The 25,137-nt window shown below is 40.5% G+C and overlaps 2 long non-coding RNA genes across 6 annotated transcripts; one reads left to right on the plus strand and one right to left on the minus strand.

Annotated features, from left to right (window-relative positions):
* Positions 1 to 205: 205 nt before the first annotated feature.
* LOC129172421 (uncharacterized) lies at positions 206 to 21,067 on the plus strand. Of its 3 annotated transcripts, XR_008567010.1 has the most exons (4): positions 206 to 387; positions 16,387 to 16,621; positions 17,072 to 18,518; positions 20,611 to 21,067. It is a non-coding gene; the product is annotated as an uncharacterized LOC129172421 (long non-coding RNA). The 3 variants fall into 3 exon arrangements; XR_008567009.1 differs by having other exon boundaries at positions 16,387 to 18,518; XR_008567011.1 differs by lacking the exon at positions 206 to 387 and adding an exon at positions 5,363 to 5,453 and having other exon boundaries at positions 16,387 to 18,518.
* Positions 9,926 to 21,615, minus strand: LOC129172422 (uncharacterized). Of its 3 annotated transcripts, XR_008567014.1 has the most exons (4): positions 21,538 to 21,615; positions 21,181 to 21,323; positions 10,581 to 10,712; positions 9,926 to 10,385 (listed from the first exon to the last, which is right to left on the minus strand). It is a non-coding gene; the product is annotated as an uncharacterized LOC129172422 (long non-coding RNA). The 3 variants fall into 3 exon arrangements; XR_008567013.1 differs by having other exon boundaries at positions 9,926 to 10,697; XR_008567012.1 differs by having other exon boundaries at positions 9,926 to 10,712.
* Between the last annotated feature and the right edge of the window lie 3,522 nt (positions 21,616 to 25,137).

Raw genomic sequence — 25,137 nt, forward strand, 5'->3', positions numbered from 1 at the left:
GCCAATTATTCCTTACATCGACTTAAATGTAAAGACACAATCAAACAATGCCCTTTCTCGCATGTTTAAGGTCAAATATAATGACGGGCTCTCGTCCAAATTGAAATAGTGTAGTTGTTCTCCTTTGCCCAGGAAACTCCTCCCATCTTTCATCAAAGTCAAACCAGCAGAGTGTGCAATCTGCCGACTGCTGAGCTGACAGATGACAAAGACATTTTCTTGGTGGAAGTGGAAACAAAAAGCGGGCTCTTTTTGAACGGCGTTTCACAGACACCATTAAAGCTCTCAGTCATGCTGTTTGCCCGTTGGCTCAACTAGTGGGAAAACTTTGAGGACCGTTAACTGGAAGTCTGACGCGTGGGTGCAGTTCCAGTGTATTTCACTTTGGTGAGTGTTGACATTCCGCTTTTAGTCGAGTGGCGCTTGCTTGTGTATGGCCTCTGATAGAATTTTGGACCCAGGAACAAGAGATCTAAGAGAGCGCGATGGCGGCAAGTCAGAGAGACAAAGACAGAGCCAGACCATCAAATCATCACCTCAGAGGCATCAATTTACTCTCGCATTGAAGCATACATTCAAGCATTCTTGGTGGAACTTTAAAAAGGGAAAGAAGTGAGCTATGTGATCAAATCATAATTTCGGTACCGAAAAAAAAAAATCTGAATTGAGCTTTTGCTGAAGTGCGTTTCATTACTTCAGTCAGCATGCATTCTTCCTCCACACAGTGGCTTTGTGTTTCTCCTCTTTGCATCGATAACGGCTTACACCCTTCAGACTTTGTGTGACTGTGGGAATATTTTTCCATTCTTCCAGAGGAACACTGGTGAGGTCAGAGGTCAGTGATATCCACTGGGATATTGTTTTCCAGTAACGGGTAATCAAATTATTTCCTATTTCAAACAACACTGTTACCGTTACCGACGGTGCGATATCAACGCCGTGGATGCCGCTTCAGTCGTCGTTGTTCACTACCACTACACAGGCAACTAAATAGCTAGTCAACATGAGTTGTGGTTGCTCAGTAAAACACAGCCCCCTAGCGTCTTGGTGAAGAACTGCAAGTCACGAGCTCAGCCCCCAGCCTAATTTCACGAAACATAACAGTAATTCTGCTACTAATTCAATTATATTTTTGGGAAAGTGACTTTTAACTATAAGTAATTACTCGGGGTGCAACAATACATGTAACTGTATCGAACCATTCGATACACTGGTATCGATTACCAGTAGGAATCGAATTATACTGTCATCCAAGTCACAAGTGTCACATGACGTCCGTCAGCTGACGGAAGCAATCGGCGGCTCCTGTTGTGGCTGGCGGCACACGACGTCTCGAGCAACATGCAAAACTGCATTTCTTTTATTGTTGTTATCCAAATTTCGGATAAAAGAAGTCAGCGCTAAGATGCATATTCACACAATAAAAATCCTCAATGCATTTCTAGCAGCTACAGGTAGTTCCATGCAAAACCTTAAACAAAAGTTGGGCATTGTGCGCATCCTAAACTCCATTACGGAAATGTGTTTTTCTACACTTGCCTGTTATCGTTTCTATTGTTTTATGATGAATTGACTGAAAACCCTTCTCAAGTTTTTGATGGGTTGCCTTGACTTCGGCTGTATTGTCATTTTGATAATTGTTTTCTTTTATTTTATAATTGCAATGTTTAATAGCCAACAGGATGCGTACATGGACTGTGGGAAAAAAATGAACACTATGTAGTGATTGAAATACTACTGAATCTACGAACGCAACTATTAAATCCTGGTTCTAAACTGAAACTATCTCAAATTGAGGTGACCAAAGCAGGTGAGTGTCATTAACACATAGTAGTCGTAATGTGTCCTGCTGCCTTTCTTTCAAGGCACAGTCCAACAGTGTTTGGGCTGCCTTGTGTTTCTCAGGGAGGATACAGGAATGTCGTTTTAAGTTATTTTGAGTTTTAAAGCAGCGCCAAGGTTTTGTGAGGTCTGACCCTGCATGGGAAACCTGACGTAACAGTCAATATTGGGAGGCCCGCTCCTCAGGCGCCAGATTTTCACAATCGCACCCCCTCAGTGCACACAAATAAACAAGCTGGAAAACACCTTTTATGACAAGTCTTGACTGTTCTCTTTATAACATTCATTATTATCCACAGTCTGGATTTTCCCCATTAATAATGACCATCTTATTGTGGCTATTTGTGCTCACAGGCGGGAAATGATGCTTAGAAACCCTCATTTATCGCTTGAGCAGTATAAAATGACGTCAACCGGGCCGCTTCTGGTGTCTTGTCACTCTTTGGCTCAACATTTGCACAATCAAAAGGTTTTACAGAAAAAAACGCAGACGCTTTTTGCAAAATGTTCCCTAATGAGCTACCATGAGACAGTGGAGGGTGTGGACCACCCGGCATTTCATTACGACAGTGAACTGAAGCTGTCAGCTGAATCCATGACATGCTGAAACTGCGTTATTACGGCGTTGCAAACACGTCCAGTCACATACCGTTTGGGCAAATGTTGATGATTTAGGTTCTTGATTATGCAGAACTGACTTTTTAATGAGGTTACGACAGTAATCCCAAAAACCTGTGTATGACCACCAAATGTGATCGACAGTATGTACTGTATATTATCTCCCCTACTTGTCTACTCTTGAGGGAAAAGGCGTTCAAACGGTCTGTTTGAAATTTCTGTGTTGTCATGACATCATGCAGGAAAATCCTCATACCTTGGACATGAAAAAGCAGGCTTTGCTACACATCTTCAAATAAAGTCTGTTCTGTGTTCTGTTCCAACTCTGCCAGCGCAGTCAAGAGACCCTCTACAAAGTAAATATAATAGACGGTTGGGATTACATTAATACAGTTTCATGGAACAGATACTCCAATTTAAGTTGGAAATGTAGGTGAGTGCTTCTGATAGGGTTTAGGCCAGCAGAGAAGGCCTTGCTGGTCCTGACCGCACGCCACTGGATGATGATGGGACTCCTCTTCAGCTGTGTCGTGAATGTAGGTCAAGCTCAGGTCTGAGAGGTCAGTCCAAGTTGTGAGAATTCACTGTTTGCTTATGATGTCATCACAAAACAAAGCTCCAGACAGAATGAGCTATATGTAGCTGTGTAGACACAAAACACCCTCAAAAATGTCTCACGGCAAAGAGAAGACAGAAAACGACAGGGAAGACAGATGGGAAGGTCATGCAAACATTGCCAAATGGAGGCAGCCGCCACGATATTTCTACCTCATGTTATTAGTAACTAGGAAACATGTATTACGTCTATATTGTACATTATGTATTTTTTTCCTGTAAATCAAATTTCCAGTATCGACATAAATTATCCTAAAACACAAAAATAAACCTAAACAAAGATGTGAAACCATGAAACAATAATAGTTTGTTAATAAAACCTTTGCGGTTTGAACACTGCACCCTCACGCCATGGCGGTTTGTCAGTAATTAACTCTTTCACTGCCAAAGACGTCTACTGACGTCTTTTCAAAAAGTAACATTGACTGGCAAAGACGTCTATGGACATCTTTTGCTTTTTTTCGTGGGAGCTACAGATCAAAGTCTTATTCATCTTGTGTGTGAATTTCTGACTTGTAGGCAATGTATTTCTGTCCCAGTAGGGGGCAACAGTTCAGTCCAACAGTCCAACCGGCAGTGACAGATTGTCTATGAAGAAGACGGATTGTGGGTTGAGAGAGGGAAATGGCGAAACACATGCAGAAATCGAGCGCAGACAAAAAATACAGGCAGCTAACCCTGTCACAGAGCTTGTCTGGCGGTGGTTCTGCCTTTAGTAGTGACGCGGTCGTGAAACCACAAAATGACTAGAATAAAGTGCAAAGTGTTGTGTCTGATCATCTAAGTGTGCAGCAAATATTGTATCGTTGGGGGCTTGGCTCCCATTTGCGCCCATTTGGCTCAAACCCTAAAATGCAGGAATAAATATTAAAAGTATTAAAAAATGATGAAAAAAAGTAGAAAGGTTACGTGATATTGCAAATACATGTGGATATAACCTGAGCATAAGACCTGTGGAGATGTTAATATTTATCCTTCACTAATCCAATTAATTGGTCTACTAGTATTTCAGTTAACATTTGTCCTACTTTGTCCTACTTGATTCAAGGTGCACGTCACCGTGGGTTCTATTACCAGGAAAGGGATTGCGAAATCTATCTAATGTACATACTGTATGAACCATCACACATTGATTTAATGGTGAATGAGTTGTTGGAATATCTAAACCCCAATATTGCACAAACTATTACATAACCTCTGTCTTAGTAAATAATCACTGTAATCACAGAGTTGTGCTGTAGGTGTCTGGGATGTTTTTAGGTAATATTTTGAGCTTCCAAATCCTGGAAGGAACGACATCTCTCTGTATGAGACAGGAAAGACTGCAGACAGGCAACAGATGTGAGCATATATCAAATGCTAAAGAAACAGACAGACCGTTCAGGAGGACAAATTCCACGTGTGACTTCTTATAAAAACACCAGAAAATGATTGACAAGCTCACTTTGGTCCCTGTCCTCTTCCACTGCATCCTAATATTGAATACAGGAAGTGGCCTTACGTCAGTCCGCTGCCTCTTTCCATACTTGACTTGTCGGTCCAAGCATGTAAACGTCATGAGGAACAACGAGGGTGTTTATAAATCAGTGTGTACCTCAGTGTGTCAACATGTGTGCTGCAATGGCTAAATACAGTAGACTTTCCAGGACCACCAGCGAATGGCGAAAATCCGTGAGCAATTGAGACACCCATAAAAATGTTTATTTTTTAACACACGGCCATATACTGCAAGTGTCCTGAGATTAAACTGGTTTGGAATGGCAAAAGGTATAGATGTGCGTGTTCAAGTTAAAGAACAGGGACTTTGGCTTCTATTTAGTGGAAAACACAACAATAGTGCGTTCAAGGACCTCCGAACAAAGTGTAAAATCTCAGCGCTTGACAAAAAAACATTGTCATAGAAGCATAAAGGCATAAACGTAAGAGTAGAGAATGGTACATGTATGCTGTGCATTTGACCTGTATTATTACATATGTAATGGTAATGATAATGGATTCATTCTTCTTGAACTGGAGCACGTCACATAACACAATTCACAGTTCCACATGTCCAAAAAGGAGTAGGAAGAAGCAAAGCTTATTTAATCCTACCCCTCATCAGTTGGCTACTTGGCAGATTTCACTTATTGCAGGCTATTTTGGGAACCTATCCCCAGCGATAAACGAGGGAACACTGTATACGAATTCCAGAAGATGTCTGCTGGGATACATTTTGGTCATCTGCAGCCAAGTCTTCTCTGTGTGAAAAGTTGCGAGATGATCTTTGTCATCTTTCCCTCAGGTTGTCCAGTACCTGATCTTCCCTCTAGCATCTGCTCCTCATCCCCCAGAGCCACGAAGCTTAGAGTATCTCAATGGGAGGGAAAGCCACATTTAATGTGAGTCTGCCCTCAAGCTTTACAGCGATATCACATTTTTTATAAAAGGAGGAAAGCAGAGATTCATAGATTTAGGTGCATCATTGATGTTGGGTCTCCTGCAGATTGAAACGAAGGACATATTTGCCTCGAGGGTAAAGATTAGAAGTATTCCATGCTGAAACTCTATTTTTACAAAGGAAGTGGGTGCACTGCGTAAGCTGTGCAACTTATCTTGTAGAATTTTTCATTTGCTGTGGTGTGGTGTTCATCCCAGAGGTGGCCAGAGGTTTTGCTGTGCCTCCAATCGTAGTGCCAAAAACGTGAAAGGGATACCAGTAGACAGACCAGTACACCATAAGAGGTAAAAAGGGCCGCCAGAAGGGCAATAATTGAGTACGGTTGCAATCTGCTTCGCCATATGTTGTGGGGAGTCCATACAGGCACGTGGAGGCCATACGCATCACTGGGCCACATTATTGAGGAACTGTATAGATGTTCATTTTGATTATGAGTAAGATTCTGAATCTAGTCCTCAGTGAGTTGCGTTTCTTTTTATCGTTATGTCATTTTATTATTTTATTGTGAGAAAATGACACAAAGTAATAAATACAAACTGCGTAATTTACCTTTATTATTTTTGGAAGCAGCGAACATTTTAATCTTACGACAAGGGTTTGGGCACAATGAGCCTCCCTTCAGAGAATACAGTAGATTACGTTCCAGGGCCACCAGAAAATGGCAAAATACTAGTTCGCCTCCGATTTCAAAAGCAACATTCGCAATAAAAGGGACTCTTTATTAGATTCCACTCCAGACCCTCCCCTTCTCTCCTCAATTGCCATTGTTCACTTGGGACACAATCCAGGTTTAAGCCCTAATTATGCCTCACACACTTAAACGTAATTCAAGTATGAAATGTATAGGTACTCACCACTAATGAATGATAATATATATAGTGAGAAGCAGCTTTATTCGCCATGTACAGTATGTTACCACACTAGGAATCTGACTCCGGTCTAACATCACTCTTTTACGAAGTACAAAAATAGTAAATAGATGTTCACATATAAGGGAGAAGAAGGAGAATGCAAAACAACGGTATACATACTTACATACAAAGGAAATATTTAGAATATTTACAATGTTACAGGTTACAATTTAGTGCAAATGGGTGCAAATAGTAGTGGTTGATAATATAAATATGGATAAATAGTAAAGTAGTACATTCATTTCAGATGACTTTAGAGATTTTATGGTGTTTTCTGGGACCTAAAATGACCTAAACATCTTTTTATTTAGCCTTTAAAAATAACTACAATTAACCTGCCACTGAAAAATATAGTGTTGGTTTGAAAAACAGGCTTTAAAATGTTTAGTTTTCTGGCACCTCAAGGTAAGCATATAAATAATGATCATTGTAGACAGAGACTTGTGGTTACTACGCTGATATGATGATTATAATAATTTTAAATTCAATATTAGAAAGTAGTTTGGGTCTGATACGGGGTTAGACAATTTATAATTAAGACACAACATTTCTTGGATTCAGGTTAGAAGAAGTGTAGTTCGTCGGCGAATTTGAAGAATCTCTTTGGTGCCCGGCAGCGATCCAAACGGCACGAGCACACAAACAAAATCCCTGTGGACAGGATATGTGGGACCTCCTTCGAGCTGAATGAATCCAGTGTGTTCCTCCACTAAATAAGCCGACATCTGGTTCATCTCAAAGGTGTGTCCTCCAAACCTTGGCCCACTCCTCGTTACGTAATGTCGACACAGTATAGATTACGTAACAATTACCTTCTTACCGTGCATGACTGGCCCTCAAAACACTTTGCGGACTATATGTGCACGTGTATGCATACATGCGAGTGGGCAGCATCTTTGTTTGGCACATTCGATGGCTGTGTTGGCTAAAGTGTTGAACCTGACATCAAATCATTCCAGCTCCCAAGACAAATCCATCTTTTACAAAGACATGGTTTCATTCATGTTTTGAATGAAAGACACAGTTCCCAAATATCAGGATTGTGGCCATTAGCCGTGAGTTTGGCCAGACACAGACTTGTAAAAGTTATGAAAGGACACACCTGACACATCCAGAAGTTACATAAGTCACAGAAGGAACAACATCTTAAAGAGAACGCTACAATATAATAGAAATAGAGTTACGCAAGTCGTTTGGTTTTTATCTGTTTTCACAATCACATGTATTCAAAGTTATGGTTGCGATTCATTTCTCTGAGCCACATGTGAGAGTGTCAGGGACATTTGCAGAAAAACTGCAAACTCGTGTTTGTATGATGCCAGTACTTTTTTCAGTGTTCTGTGTAGCCGCATCTTAACTTGTACACCTTTTCTTCCGCATTGAAGTTAATCCTGGATTATCCGAAGAATTCCCACAGGCAGGCAGAACTTTAGACTGGAAGTGGATTGTCAGCACTTTAACTCATTCAGTACCATAGACGTATTTATACGTTTTTATAATCCTGAACGCCCGACTCCAACAATGTAGTTATACTTTTACGTTTTTTTGCGCGAGAGGCAAAAAGAGGTGACGACGCAACTCTCCACTAATACATTTCACTTCAGAGCAATTTTAAGCCATAAAAACAACGACCACAAGGTGGCACAAGGCCATTTGATAAGAGCTCGGTAGGGATCATGTGAACAGAAAAATTACAGATGACAGCAAGGAGGAAGTGAGAGAGCGTGAAGGAGGGTAGCATGCAGAAGGTTACGCATTGTAGGGACATTTTAAAGCATGCACGTGCACGCACGCGCACACGCGTTCACACTCATAGTTCAGTTCCAAATGTGAAAATTGTAAATAGCTCATGGTGTTACATTTGTAAATAAATTGTTATTTTGATGTAAAACAACCCCTTTTTGTGTTGTTTATGTCGGTACAGTTGTTTGGATATTCGAGCTGTCACAAAAGGAAAAAATATTTGTGTTATGCTTGAAATGTATCTTTTCACAAAAGATACATTTTCTTACATGTATCTTACATGTTTCTTACATGTACAGATACATACTTTTCTCCGTTTTGTAGTCTAGAACTAATATTTTCCTGAAATTTACCGATGTTCTACTGCTGATTACTAAAGAACGGAAAAAGGTAGAAACTGACTTTTTTTCTGCTTAAAGACAGGAGTCTAATCTTTCTTTTGGTAGTTTCCATATTCATATAGCCATGAAACACAATATTCTGTGTACCTTGAAAGAACAGGACTAATACTACATATCATCACAAATATTTGAATGCATCTCCTGAATGCCTTATATTTGTGTGTTAGTTCATTTAGCAATTTTTATGCTTGAAAATGCTTAATGTAGGCCAAAAATGTGTACAATTTGCTTAAATATGCACATTTTTGACAAATAATAGGCTGTATCCAACCACAAACAGCATGATTTATGAAATATATTTTTGAAATGTGGTAGAGTCACAAAATTCGAACTGCTAAGTGGTGAGGGATTACTGTACTGTTTATAGCGGTTAATTGGTTCCAGACCAGACCGCAAAAAATGAAGTTCTGCAATATAGGATTCAATGTTAATAAAATCAATATTTTGTACTTAGAGCATACAAACCCTGTTTATGACTTTCCCTGTAGAAATGAAATAACACCCCTATGGTCACCTTTATGCTCTATTATTCGTTGTTTACGTCACATTGTGCTGCAGGGACTCCAGACGTCTGCTGCCTAGCAAGATAGCGAGCGACCAAGCTGGCAAGCTAGCGAGCTAACTAGTTAGCCTCGAAGTTATTTCTTCTAAACTTAAGAAGCCAAAAGCGTACCACTTCCACATGGAATGGGAGGAGAACTTGTTTTCCACTCTATCATGTTGGACATGCAATGGCTGACTTCATGCAGTTTTAAGATAATGTAATGTAAGGTAATGTCTCTTCAATGTTTTGTGACATTACTGCTGCCTAGTGACGAGGATACTACATACTGTATTACTTGCGTGTAAATATGTTTTGACTAATACAAGGCTATAGTCTACCACGAAACAGCAATCATTAATGAATTAATTAATTTCTGAAAAAACGCAATATAGCAAGGGAGTAATAATCGAATATTGCAAGGTACGACTGTATGGAACAAATTTCAACTTGAAATAATTGGTAAAGGATGGAAACGGATGGAAAGTGATAAAGTGTCCATTGTTCCAACTGCCTAGAGTATATGATGACAAGTCTCAGCAGCTGCCAGCATCTCATTGTATTCATGACTATTTTATAAAGCTTCTTTTTAGCAGCTCATTGTAGTCTGACCCAAATTAACCTTCCTCAGATTTCTCCTAATTATCCTGCTAACTTCAAGGCGGGGCGAGCGAGCGAGAGCAACGGTAACACTACGGAAGGCCGGAATCTGTTTTGGTTTAGATGGAATCACACTGGGAGTGCTGAAAAGCACACATTCCATTACATTTTGCTTGTGTGCAGCCTAACTGGAGGCTGCTGTGATTTGTTCTTTGTCTACTTTTATTAGCCTTATCTGGCCCGCTCCTGACACTGAAATATGTGTCGAGAGCTCATAGGCAGATGTGATCTAAGCTTAGCATGCTGCATAACGCCGCAACATCAATAGGGCAGGTGAGGCTATTGCGTGTGCGCATTATATAATAACAGATTTCAGTAAGAAGATTGGTTTGATTTTGTCTGCAGAAACAACATATGCAGCTACGTCAGCAAATAGGTAATTGGATATACAATTATGGTAGAATATGAAAGGTACAAGTGGTTTATTTGAATGTTCTCACAACTGGAATTTCTACAATGCAAATCTGCCAGAATTAAAAAGTTAAATAAACAAAACAAACAAAAAAAGAAAATCCAGGTTTGAAATGCAAAGTTTTCAAAATATTTGTGGCTTTTGATCAGCGGTGTCCAAACTTTGCCACTGAGTATGGAGGACGCAAGGGCCACTTTGATATTTTCTAAAGCAACACATGTAGATATGCTAAGAACGTATATATATTTCAAGAAAAAAACCTGCATCTTAGGTTTGAAAAAAAATGACGTCTTATATTTGCAGGTCAATACGGTACTGCATAATATGCAATAAATATGATACTGTGAACAAAAATGGTCCTTTCTGTAAAATTTGTTAGATTACAGCAATAACTACTTACTTCGGAGTCAGAGTGTAGGTAGGCAACACTGTAGCATAGCAATGAATCAGTTGTGGTCAACTGAATGAATCCTGACGTGAAGACTGACAGCATCAAGCTCCTGGTCATGGTGAGAACCTGTAAAAGTAAAACCTGTAGAAGTAAAAATGTAACACTAACTTGCTTGGCAGATGAAGACAAATAGCCTATTGAGCGTTGTGAACAATGTGTGTGTTATTGCTGCTGTCATCCATCTTCATCTTGTGTCTCCCGTCAACGGTTTCCCACTCCCACGGTCGTGCACTGTCTACTGGCCTCCTTGAGTGCTTCAGCCCCTTGACCTCAACCATGGTCATGGATTTGTCCACTATTGATGACTCATTAGCTTCATTTACAGAATATTGATCATTGCTTGCATGAACAGTACCTGTATTGAATTCCATGGCAAAATGAGAAAACTGCCTGAATTAGTTTCAGACATTCATACTTTTGGGAATGCCATTAATTTCCTGTCTGATTTCTGATCTTGAGTGTAGAAATTGGCCGATGAGATGATGGAGGGCAGCCGCTTGCCTCTTTACTGCCAATCGAGAAAAGAAAAGGGTGGGATGACAGACGGCAAATGAAATCACAAGAAAGTACTTGATTTTTTTGCTACTTATGAATGGAGGGATCCCACTGAGCTTTAGAGCTCTTTGGTCTGCAGTGTACTGGCTGATGGGATTTATGGTTATATCAGTGCGTACTTTTGCATTCCTATGTGTTTATAGCATGAGTTCTATACTGCGGAAGCATTTTGATGCAAAACTCCTGTTCTATTACATAACCTCATATTAAAGAAGCTCCTTTAAGGCGGTACAAGCACAGAAGTACACCAACATAAAACATTTCATAAAAATGCATGGTGTTTTATCTTTTCATGTTGGTTATGCTTATTGTTACACTTAAAATGGTATGTAATACTAGTGTAAGAAAATGTTACATATTTTACATATTTTTTCCCAAACTTAAGCTTTTTCACTTGAATTAATTCACAACAGCCACAATAATCCCGAATCAAAGCAAAGGCCACTGTTGCGGCTTTTACCCACCAAAGCTGAAACTCAACTCTGAACCCCCAACGTCACTTCCTGTCTGTCCTTCACTCAGGTCCCTGAGGGGCTTATTTATTCTTATTGTGTCTACTATATTGAGTAGTATGAGTGTATACGTGACGACAGGGGTGTTATTTCATGTCTAGAGGCTCTAATAATATTAAAAACCGTATTTAGGAAGCTGTAAAGTTGGAAGTTTATGGCTTCTTAAGTTTAGAAGACATAAATCTGAGGGTAACTGGTTAGCTCGTTAGCTAGTGGCCGTCTGGAGTCCCTGCAGCGTAAGAGTTGCACAATGTGATGTAAACAATGAATAATAGGAGTGTAAAGGTGACTATAGGGGTGTTATTTCATGTCTAGAGGTTTCTAATAATTTTAAAAACCGTATGCTCTATGAAAATATTCCATTTATTCATTTATCATAGTTGTGTCTGGAACCAATTAACCGCTATAAACAAGGGACGACTGTATTACTAATTATTAACAGCCCAACATAATTTGTAAATGTCCCAAAAAATTTTATTTGTAAAATTGTGTACTTAAATTACAGTCCTATAAAGAGAGCTGCAACTCAGCAGTAACATAAATACTAACCATTTTTATATAAATATTAATAAAGCTCATTATTATTTGTTGTCTTATGATATTAAATACAAATCTGTTTATAGATTCACGTCATCCATTGTTTCCCTGTTACTCAAAACCTCATCTAAAAGATGACCCTTGCTTCCCTCACGTGCCATAAAGCTGAGACAGACACAGCCTGAGTATGCCTTAATTAAAACATCCATTCCACACATAACTGGGTTTGGTGAGTGGCCAGTTTAGTGGCTTGTCTTATGTAAGATAGCACCTGGGATCCTTGAGGCACGCAAGAAATGTGCCACATGACCAGGTGCTTTGGGGGGGATTTGCCTTAGACAAGCTCTTGTATTAAGTGTGTGCTTTTAAGCGGAGGGAAGGGATAAGTAACAAGAATGGGTCGGGCTGCCCAGTGAATATTATAGACGAATATAAGTTCTGTGACCAAGACACACATGACTTTACAAGCCAACGTACCAGCAATGTGATTTGAAAGAAATATAAATAATTACAAATCATGAAGATGCTTGCCAAAGTTAATATATAATGATATAATAATCTGCCCAGGGCCTTCAGAATCAGTAGTGGTGGCAAAAAAATATATATTCTAGCTGGCCCACTGAAGGCCTCGGTACCAACTGCACCGCCCGCCACTGGTAATACCACAAGTATTCTAAAGTTTTGTCCATGGAAAAATATACTGGAATAAAATTGTTGACTAAATAAATTTTACCTTTTGAGCTACTCAGTTAATAGAAACTGAATTTTAATCAAGTACACTAATTTAGTTTAAAAAATGAAGCAATAAAAATAATACAAATACTGAGGTTGCATTTGATGCAACATGTAGGCAGTTGTATGTTGTGTTGTGAACTGGAACAACAACATTTTGTTTGTATTAGTTCAGTCATCTGTTACAAAAGTTTCGGCCGTAACTGTGGCTTCCGCAGAGTTTAATGACCTTAACGACTTAATGATCATGCATCACTTTCATTCATGACATGAATCAGGACATTATGTATCATTTATCAAGATCTCAGATTACAGCAAACAGTTGGACCACCTTCAGTGCTGGTTGCAAAACTTCAAAGAAATGACAAGACTCGAACAATTATCAGGTCAAATAATAGCGTGTCTGGGGATGCAAGGTAAATACAGCAAAAATCTCTGCTTTTCTCTCCTTGCTCATGATTTAATCTTGAAGCTGGATTACAGTGGAACAATGACCCTCTTTGGTACATTTAAATGGACACAGGCGTGTTCTTTGCCCAACTCAGAGGACATCAACCATAAAAGCTGCTCTCTTATTCGGTAATCTTTCTATCAAAGTCCCTGAACAACAGAGGAGCCAGTGGACCTGCAATGCTTGCAGAAAGAAACTTGTAGAGGGATTGGGAATGAGTGTGTGTGAGCGTAGGTGGGTATCAGTGTGGCTTTGTTAATTGATAACATGACCCCCCACATCGACTCTCATTCTGGCCTCTTACACAGTGGTGCACCCGCTGGCACATTTTGTGACAGTTCACTGCCTGCATTTCTTCTGAACACAGCCATCTGTGCCAGTGGAGGTTAGGTTCTGCCACTGGCACCTTGCAGTGGCTCTCAGAAGACTTCCATCCATCCATCCATCTTCTATGCCGCTTATCCTCACTAGGGTCACGGGTATGCTGGAGACTATCCCAGCTGACTTCGGGTGAGAGGCGGGGTACACCTCTTTGAGGTGCAGGTACACCGCAGAGTCTTGACCTGAAGAGTTAGCCCGTCTGTGTTGCAACAGCACCTGCTCCTTTAGAGGATAAATAGATTGGATCTTGCACTAAGTTCTCAGACCAGAGCTGTCCTATCTAGTATGCTAGTCTGACTGGTGTGTGTCCCATCTAGTCTTTCAGCATGAACTGATGAAGACTGCTCGGATGAGAGGCGAAACATCTTGTAACACAACCTGAACAGTCCGCTTGCGATTGATTCAATGCCCTGAGCACACTATTTATGTGTATACTGTTAAAACAAGTAACAGGACCAGCAAAAAAGACTGAGAATGCTCTAATATGCATGCCAGGTCAGTAGTTGGCAATGTTGCTGCTTGAATCCCTTATCGGTGCATATTCTATCAATGGTTCTTGTATGAAGTCCAAAAAACGTGCATGTCAGATAATTGGATGTTGTGTGAGTGTGACTGACCGGTGATTAGTCCAGGGTGTAAAACACCTCTAACCCGAAGTCAGCTGGGATAGTCTCCAGCTCACCCGCGACCCTCATGAATGAATGAGTTGGCTTCCTTCCGTGTGTCAACTTCTAAAGGCCAATTTTTCATGTTGACAGAAGTTCCTCTCTCCTCTCATGTCATGCATCCTCCTTTTTCACCCCCAACAGTGATGGAGCCACAGAGACCACGGTTGGTCATTGTAGTCAATATTTTCCCAAACGATTACAGTCTCTGGCTCCGCCCTCTTAGACAATCATGGCATCATTCACAATGTCTGCGATTACCATAGCTGGCATATCAACATGGAGGGAATTGCTATTCACTTTCTAATCCTGTTCTCATATTTGAGTGTTCAATAGGTTTCTCACTGCTCGCCGACCCGATTCATTCTTCTTACTTTCTTCTACTGGTATTTCTGTCTGTTCACTTTTTCATAGCGCCACAATAGCTCCTTTCTCCTTGCCGTTAAGGCTTTGATTACGCACACAGGCGTGAAGCATTTCAAAGGGAAGCAGTGTCACCTTTTGAGATGTGTGAATGTGTTTAATCGCGTATTACAAATCCCCCCTTGATGAAGATATTAAAGTTGAATCAAAGGTAAACTGTATTCTTTCATTAAAAACTCAAACTGGGATCAAAAGCTTGCCACCATGAGAGCAGAAACAAATTATCAAAGCTGGGATGCCCTTCCAGGACCTCTGTCACTGGGAATGAAACAGTGTCATTAAATACATGGGAAGTTGGAAAATGGCCCTTTTCCACTGCAGCTCTGATTTCTACTGATGCTTTGCTATTGGCAAAAGCAAGTACTATTGCTAATTTGTGATCAGGGGAACGGATATGATAGGATAGGGCTTTTTCTTTCCGACAGAAAGCCCATGTCATTCTCATTGTGGTAACCTGATGACCAATAATTATTATTATGTGATTATTATTATGCCTGTTGCGAGATAATTTAAACTTGCAATAAATGCCTTTTCTGGCGATCACATTTGGCCCTTATCTCACCAAACACTGACACCTAGTGGCCAATGTGGAATACTACATGCACAATTAGGATTCTTTGGCCTTGTATTTGTATTGTAGCTAATTTTTATGCTTGAAAATGCTTAATTTAGGCCAAGAATAAGTACAATTTGCTTAAATATGCGTTGTTGTTTTTTTATACTAATAATAGGCCATATTCAAAACCTCAGCTATTTTACAGCTGCAAACCTGCCAACGTGTACACATTTTTTATACTCGGCACGTATTTTGACACTTGTACGCTTCACTGCTCCGTAGATACATATTTTGTTGTACTTTGTCAGTTTCCGTTTCGAGATCACTCTCCAAACTGCAGTCAGGGGCCATTTGTGGCCCTTGGCTCGTTTGTTAACGGGCCGTGGCTCATTGTAGAAATGAAATTCAACCAAAAACCCCAGCAAAAACGTGAAAAACATAGCAAAATTTATAATGTACAACAAAAAAAGCTGAATAAGTAATGACAATAATAACAAGTTTTGTCTTGTATGACTTTCGGGGGGCGATGTATAAAATTTCTTCCTTGAAAGTTGGAAGGTCTGCAATTGGCACATAGATGCATTTGGGTGTCATCTTATAATCTTTAAACACGGTCCAAGTACAAGCATCTCGTCAGGCAGATCCTTCACTCAACCCCCCCACCTGCAACTCTTGGGGTTTAAGAGCTGAAGAGGCAGTGATTAGCTTGTCAGCTCCCCTCTTCCCTAATGGAGCAGACACACGAGTGCACCCTTGGGACAATCTCCTTCCCGGTCTGAGCTGCTCTCGACACACAGTTGCTGTAATGTCAAGTGTTCAGCTTTCAGTTTCCTCCATATGCGCCCCCAAAGGATGTCTATTAAAATGCACTAGATACAAACACATGCATTTGTATCTTGTATTTTGTTGAAGCTCACTTATTTTCAATGATTTCTGATTTCAGGTTCTCCCATCACACCCTGGTGGTCTGTCGCTGTGAATCGCCCGCTGTACATGGCAAGTAGGGATGCTCCGATTGATCGGCCACCGGTCGATTTCCGTGAAAAAGCATGTGATCGGCATATGCCGATAAATGCCTTTCAAAGTATGTACTATGTACACCTCGCATCCAAAGTCTCCTTCAAGAAGGCGTCTCATCCTCTGGAAGTTTCACCAGTGATACATGTTGTCTTGAAAAAGTAAGTCAAATATGTTTTTGTCTTAACAAAGGTGATGTCATGGTTCCTTTTTTCATAACATATAGGCAATAGCAGGGGTGCAACCGCAAATTTTGGGCCCTATGAAAAAAAAAAAATCATATTGGCCCGCCCCCCAATAATTACCTATTTTTTGCCCCCCTTCAGTTAAGGGACCTTGGAATTGTCCTAACTTTTCCCCTTTATACAGCACCACGGGGCCAATAAACTCCATCCATCCATTTTCTATCCCGCTTCTCCTCATTAGGGTTGCTGGGGCATGCTGGAGCCTATCCCAGCTGACTTCGGGAGACAGGCAGGGTACACCCGGGACTGGTCGCCAGCCAATCACAGGGCACATATAGACAAACAACCATTCACACTCACATTCATACCTATGGACAATTTAGAGTCGCCAATTAACCTAACATGCATGTTTTTGGAATGTGGAAGGAAACCCGAGTACCCGGAGAAAACCCACGCACGCACGGGGAGAACATGCAAACTCCACACAGAGATGCCCAACGGAGATTCGAATCCACGTCTTCCCATTCTCCTGACTGTGACTGTGTGGCCAACATGCTAACCACTAGCCCACCGTGCGGCCGCCAATAAACTCATCATAAATAAATGTAAAAATGTATACTTAATCTATGTGATCGGTATCGGCTGATTTCACTCATGGATGATCGGAACTGGCAGCATAAAACCCTGATTGGAGCATCCCTAATGGCAACACAAGACACCCATTCAAAGGCTAGAAATGAACCACGTTCCTAATGACCCGCTTATCCTGGCATTATGTAATCAGTCTACGAAGGCTCAAATGTGAGGAAGAGAGGGGGCACGGGCATAATGGAGAGCGGAGGTCACATTGGACTTCAGCTCTTGAGTTTGTTGTTTTGCGATGTACATCAACAGCAGGAAAGACTGCCTGAGTCTGTTGGACAATACATTTTTTGAATTTGGTTAAGAATGAAACAAATGTGGAAAATAGCTCAGAGCATAGTGGAACATCTGTCTGTGTTCAAGGTATGACCCTCCACTCTTCGTAGTTGCTGCTGCTTTTGGTTGCTTGTTCGGAAATCCAAGCCATAAGCAACTAAATTCATGTTTGGTTTTCAAATATTTATCATTTAATGACTTTTTGATGGTGCTCACCCTGACAAATGAACACCTATTTCTGTGTTTGAGGTTGAACCATTGCTCCCCAAAGACCCACATCAGGGTCTTTATATTTCTGTAGCCTACCCTGCAGCCTTCCTATCGGCTGTCTTCACAGACAGGTAGCCAGCATATAGCTTGGATATGGAGCGGTATTAGACTTTATTAAACATGGGTTCTGTGCTGTGGAAGCCCCTTCTGATATAAGATCAAAATTTAACATTCCCTCCTTTGATGTCGGCACTACTTTACCCCCAAGTACATGATATGGGAGGAAGGGAAAACAAGCATGTTGTAATTATGGGAGAACTCATTTCTCCTGACTTCCTGTTATTGAGAACACGCTGCAAATAGGCTGATGGCACGGTATCAGGCACATTAACAATGTTTCCTCTTCCACTTTGATGTGCTGAGAAACAGCCACACACACACACACATGCACGCACACTCATACACAATGGCAGTTTCACAAGGATAAATGATGGCGGGAGGAACTGGTAGTGAGTGAAATGAGGAGACTCGGCACATTCGGAGTGAAAAGTGATGGATCTTTAAACTATAACTCCGCTGGTTTGGCCTGAATTGAATTGGTGTCTTCTTCTTGAACTGTTCCTGCTAAATTGACCACAAAATTCAAGCATACAGGGGTTCCTATGTTTGGATCTGCTTCAGATGTTTTCGGGATATGGCTGCAAGAAAAAGACGCTGGTTCAAGTCTGGTTCATGGAAACAGCAGGTTTGTAATAACCCTCCAAGCTATGCAACTAAAAATGACATTTTCTGCAGCTGGTAGGCTCTGACTGACCACCTAAATAGAAAATTATACATCACACACAAAGTGTAAGTGAAAAATAAAAAGAAAAGACATCCAAATATTATATTTAACCCAGAAATGGATATGTTTGCATATAACATTTCCCTAGGAGCTGTGGTTCTCCACCGCTCTCTGGATGCTGTAGCGGCACGCAAAGCTGTAATTTTAAGGCAAACACCGCTATAAAAGTGGGATGTTCCACTATTATTAGTGGTGAGAATGTGAAAGACTGCAGCAGCCGCAGCTCTGCATGAAGACCATATTAAAGGAATTGTAGTCGTAGAGTTTGATCAGAAACTTTGAGGGGGAGACTAAGGTTTCTTGAGAGCAAATAATCCCCAACGTTGTGAAAGTCCAAGAGGGAATGGGAAGGAAAATAAAAGGAAAAATTCAAAACACATTTTAAACCTTAAACTATTTCCAAAACAGTCCACCAAAATAATGTCCCGACTGAGCTTAAGAAAACAAGGTTGTGAGTCTGTCCGGTTCCCTTCATTTTCCTTGATGTTTGTATTATACACTGCTCAAAAAAAGGCAACACTGGACACTTTTTGTTTGTTTACACCACATTGCGCAACTCTTATGCGCAGGCTACGGGATCACTGCGGGGACACAAGAGACAGCCGCTAAGCATAGCACGCTACCGATTTCGCTAACTTGTTCGCCTTTAATTTATTTATTTTAAGCTTTAGAGAGTGTATTAAACGGAGTGGGGAAGAAGGCCAAAGTAAGACGTCAAAAAGGTACCACTTCCACACGGAATGGGAGGAGAACTCTTTTCCCCCACTCTATTATGTCGGACATGGCATGGCTTACTACCTGCAATGCTAAGGCAAGGTAATCTAAGGTAATGTCTCATCAATGTAACATTACTGACGTCTAGTGAGCAGAATACTACATCTGTCTTGTCTCTTTTTGTACTAATAATAGGTCATAATTAGCCACTCAACAGCAATCATTTATTAATTAATAAATATTTGGAAAACTCTGTTGGAGCGATGTTCGAACCGCAAAGTGGCGAAGCACTGTATGGCTTTGGCTGTTGACAAGAGAAATGTGAGGGTTGTACCTGCTTTTGTGAGATATACCATTGACTTAATATGAGTGCATAAACAAAACTGTGCATCACCATTGTTGGTAAAGTTGCATGAAAACAAAGTAAAAAATAATAAATGTGTGATTTGGCTAATGCGTATGAACTACTTTTGGTCTATGTATGACATTATTTGCATGGGCATGTCATCTCTCATCGTCAGTTAACCTTAACTACGGTTTAAATGTGATAACAGAGTTTGGACAAGACTGCAAAGCCAGATGCACCATTTAAACAGAATAGGTGCTAAGCTGTTTTTCACTGAACGTTCCGCTAAATTAGCTGTGCAAAATATGCTTCCCCACAAAACAAAATGCTCAGTCACAGGGCCAGAAACGTGAGGTCTGTGCTTGTGTGGGCAGCATGCATGGAACAGGAAAAGAAACAGGGAGGAAAAAAGGAATCTAACTAGCCAAAACAAGTTAAATGACACCTTATGATCAAATAATGATTATAAACGACAAATGCACTCTGGTTACAATCCTCATTCATTTGCTTTTCAAATATGCATCCTCATTTCAGGACGCAGATTTATATGCCTGTTTAAATTCAAAAGAATCAACTTACTGAAGAAATTTTGCAATTAAAGTGACTGTTGAGTTATTACACTACATTCAACTCCAGAAACCTCCCCTTCTCGTTTCAATTTCCATTGTTTGCTCGTGACAAAATCCAGGCTTATGCTCTAAACATGTCTCACAAATTTAAAGTAAAAAATGTGTAGCACACAACTCCATTGCGTTCAAAAACAGACAAACAAAGCGCGAAATCTCAACAATTGACGGAAAAACATGATCAGTGAAGCATAAAGACGGAAACATAAAAATTGTAAAAAAAAAAAAAAAAAAAAAAAGTTAACCTTTTTTCTCTCTGCTTCTCCTTGATGCCGCCGCCCTGCCGTGTCTGCTGTGTCATCACTAGCTTCCTAGCTTGCAGTCTTTGTATGTTTGCAAGTTTCTCGCCGACAAAACCCACAATGTTGACGAAACATTCTGCGCCCAAAAGGCAGAGGAGGATGCTCACCATTTCTGGACATGCTGACGGAATGTAGTGGAGTACTACAGCAATATGATTTAACAAGGACACAAAACCGCTACAGTGCCAGGACGAAAAGGCACGGTCAGAGGACCGAAATATGCGTGAGTCACCTTAATAATTTCTTGTCTCCAACCTCGCTTACCATTAAAATTCAAATAAAGGTTTGAACTTTTTGTTGAGTGTTTAAACAAGAGAAAAATGTGAGACAGCGGTAATGCCTGTCTGAGAAAAGTGTATCAAGTGTATGGTGAAGGGTTTTACAGCCTTAAAACATATATAATCATTGTAAAAAAAAAAAAAAAAAAAAAAGTTGGCTACTTCATGGATTTTATGGAATATATCCTCCACAATAAACAAGGGAACACTGTAATTACAATTATGTCACTATGCTGAAAAAAAAAATACAATGATAATAATGAAAAATAAAAGAATTAATTCATAATGATTACAAACCCTGGAAATGGTGGTGCTGTGTGTGCCGTCCTCACAACACGTGACTGCATGCTGCTAGGCAGCCAGCGAACCAATAAAGAAAACTCCTTACACAAGGCTTACTTTTCTTGCTTCCGTGAAGCTTTCTTTGCTGTGCTGTGTGACTGTAACATACAAAAAATACAATTAGTATCTATAAATGTACATTAAATACGCTAAACACAAGTAGCTAGCCAAAACACAGGGATACATAACTAACAGCTACAATGAATGTGCACCACCAAGTTTATGGACACATTCAAATAATAATTCAGGAACATTTGAGCTCGATATCTTAAGTACTTTGTACACATATATACTCACAAAGACTAAAGTTACCTAAGGCTCAAACGTTTTAGAGCAAACACAGCTTGTTTATGAGCTTTCTGCCTTTGCTAGCTTGTGCTTCACGGAGAGAGGAAAAACGTCAAAGATTGTTTACTCGCGAGAAGAGCACTCACTCTTGCTGTCACTGGAACGATGCTTTTCGGAGAAGATGTCTCACTTTTAACTTTTTAATCATAGCCTTTTAACCATTTTTACTATACACTTTAAACATATTTACCAGCTATGAACACGTTTACACATTTTAAATCCACTCAGGAATCATATGAAACCGCTCTAATTGACCCAAAGACATGACACTGTGCATTAAATGGCTGTAATTCCTAAATGGCATACGCCACTTTCATTGTTTTATGTCAAATCCGTTGTGGTTGCGTCATCTATGAAAGGCAAAATCATGACTTCACGATACATCTATCCATTGTCATGTGCAATGAAAACATGATAAAGATTGTCTGAGATGTGTGTCTAATCTGACATTCTTTGCATTCCTGCTCCCATCCAGAAAACACCGGTGGGGTGTTTTGAAGTGGCATTTGATTTCCTCTCTGATAGCATCTGATGAGTCTTCCGTCTATTGTTGGTCTGCTCTTAGAGCTTCTTTCAAGTGCAGTTTGCAGTACAAAAAAAAAGCATAAAAACACATGCCCTTTGTTAGTTGTTATTTTCGTAATTCACTAATAGAGACTTTTTCTATGGTGGAAAGAGAAGTGTCGCATGCTGCACTGCATTATTTAAACACCAGCAAGAGAGACCACCCTGCCCAAGGATAAAAGACAATCCAGTATCCAGTGCAGTCTGCGGCATGTCCTCCCTCCACCACTAGAGGCTGAGATGAGTCATCCCACAAGATGACGCTTTTCCTGTTGCCACGGCAACTGCAGCCCCACATAGTCTCATAACAAGAGGCTTTACTTATCCTCTGCTTTCTGCTTCCGTCTTACTGCTGCAAAGAGCTAAAGAAGCTTGCTAGAGAGTCCTGCTTGGGCCGCATGTGAAACAGCTTTGGGAATAATTCCTTCCTTTAGGGATATTGAACACGTTCAAAAGACAGGCTTTCAACTGAGTGAATGGCATTCTCAGTCAGTCGGGGCGTGTATTACACAACAAAATGTTGGCTCATATTCAAATGAAACCATAATGGCTCAGTCTGACTCTTAAAATGAGGAGGATGTTTTGCTAGCATTTCCATCCTGTCTCTTCCAAGATGGCCTTGTATACCTACAACCTCCACCAAGTGCAAAAAACAATAGGTAAGAGGTTATTTTGCTTTTGTTAGATCATCAGCAGTACTGAACTAAGCAGCGAAAACAGTCTGATAAACTGCTAAGGGGAGGAGCATGGGAAGAACCCATTAGATTTAGGTGAGAATCCAGGTAAGGTGTAGACGAAATGTTCAATTGTTTGCTTAGGGAACAAGTGAGACAGAAGCCCATGTCACTCTGCGACCAGTTCTGGAGTTACGTGCACAAATGCCGAAAATGGTCCTATCTTGCAATGTTAAAGGATCCTTTCAAAAGATTCCTGGATCCAGACGGTGATCAGGATCAACTCCAAAATTTGATCAGTTCTTCCATATCCCATTTCCGACAATTCCTGAAAATTTCATCCACATCCGTTCAGAACTTTTCAAGTTATTTTGAAGATGAACACAAACAGACAAACAGATATACCATCCATCCATCCATTTTCTATACCGCTTCATCCTCATTGGGGTCGCGGGGGCATGCTGGAGCCTATCCCAGCTGACTTCGGGCGACAGGCGGGGTACACAGAAGAGCTGGAGCCCGTATTGTATGTGCTGGCTGTGCAACAAGGCAGCTCGTCCATCCACCAATGGTGGAGGTATTGCAGGTGCACGATCCTCAAAGCCACGTTACGCAAGGATGTGCACTTTCAAGACCTTTGGACGTGACATAATCCCCTTTATGGAGGTACTTGGAAATAGTTGCGAGGGCGCTATATATGACGCTTTTCCACTCTCATGGCTTTTTCCCCTCTTCAAAATAGCACCACAGGAAACTGTAAACACCATGCTGCATTGAACGCATCAAGTCAGAATGACAAGATATCCAAACATACAGCAAAGGGAGAAAACAAATGCCTCCTGTATGAACTTCTTGGTATAAATGTGTTGGCTATGCTGAGGACACTCATTTTATTCAGGAGGACACTGCGGGCCCTGCGATTGGCTGGTGAACAGTCCAGGGTGCCCAGAGCCCTCACAAGAGAAAACGCTGGTGACCACTGACGTAGCCAATACTAAATTAAAATATGTACACTAAATCTACGTGATCGGTATCGGCCGGTTTCACTGATGGATGAGCGGTATCGGTATCCGGCCACTGCCTCAAGTACAGTTGAATGGTTACAAAGCTACATTAGCTACGTTGTGTATGAAATGTTCGATAACCTTACGTAAGAGCAAGGATGTGTGCTAATAACCGTATCTGAGTAGATTTTCCTGCCCTGAGAATCAGCAGGCATTCTTTGACCATGACTGCGACAGACAGGACGGCTCCCGGGGGGGGGGCAAACAGCGCTCCAGACCCAAACAAACGATCGTGTTACCTGATGGAGGAAATCTCTCATTTTCTAAGCCTGCGTTGTGATCACGTGTATCCAAACACCTGTATCAAATACATGATAGGATTCAGGTGATGTTTCAAAGGGAGACAAAGTGTCTATCTAGCAATGATAACACGTGTTTTACATTCTGCAGAGCCGCTTCATGCTATCGCCACAAGGACAGGCCTTTTCCAACTCCGTAGTTTCTCCTTGAGGAAGAAGATTGCAGTTTGTTTATTTTGACATCTCTAAGGAAAAACATCTAAACAATGCAGATTAGAGGAGCGCAAATGGCGCTGGTAGGCAACGTTTCAGGCTCGGCTCTTTCCAGACACGTCATGCTGTTCTAATGTCAGGGACGCTGACTGCTCTTCAGATATTTACTCAAGGAGCTTTAGCCCACGTTTTGGATTAAACCTTATTTCCTCTTTTCCTTAACCACGTTAAAAGCATGGAAAGAACGGGCGAAATTAAAACACAATTGTTCAGTTACTTTGCTGAAGGAAAATACTGAGAAACACCTTGGCAGAGTCAGCAAGTCTCCAGGAAAATGATAAAATGACACTTTTTCAACATGTGATTCTATTGGTTTGGTCCTCTATCGACATACTTTATCAGTGTTTTCAACTTTTCCTGGAAGGTTAAGAACATTCATTGAGATAATAGGAAAAATATGCATATTTATACGGCTTTTACATCACAGTGCTTCAGCAAGGCCTTGAAGTGGAATTGTGCGTGTCATGATTACAGTTGGAAACAGCATGTTAAAGTTAGGAGAAAAAGACAAACTTGTGGGATTAATAGAATAATTAACATAAAAATAAAATAATAAATAAATAAATAAATACAATTAAATTTAAAACTATAAATTTTTTCAATTATACATTTTTATGAATTGCTGTCTTACGGAATTTGGCTGCTGAAATATCCTAACTCCATCTTTTTGCCACAAAAAGTGTACTGTATGTATACGTGTGTATATATGAATTAAAATGGTATTTTATTTATTTATTTTATTTATTTATT

The sequence above is a fragment of the Dunckerocampus dactyliophorus genome, chromosome 19 (assembly GCF_027744805.1).
Source record: "Dunckerocampus dactyliophorus isolate RoL2022-P2 chromosome 19, RoL_Ddac_1.1, whole genome shotgun sequence".
Lineage (NCBI taxonomy): Eukaryota > Metazoa > Chordata > Actinopteri > Syngnathiformes > Syngnathidae > Dunckerocampus > Dunckerocampus dactyliophorus.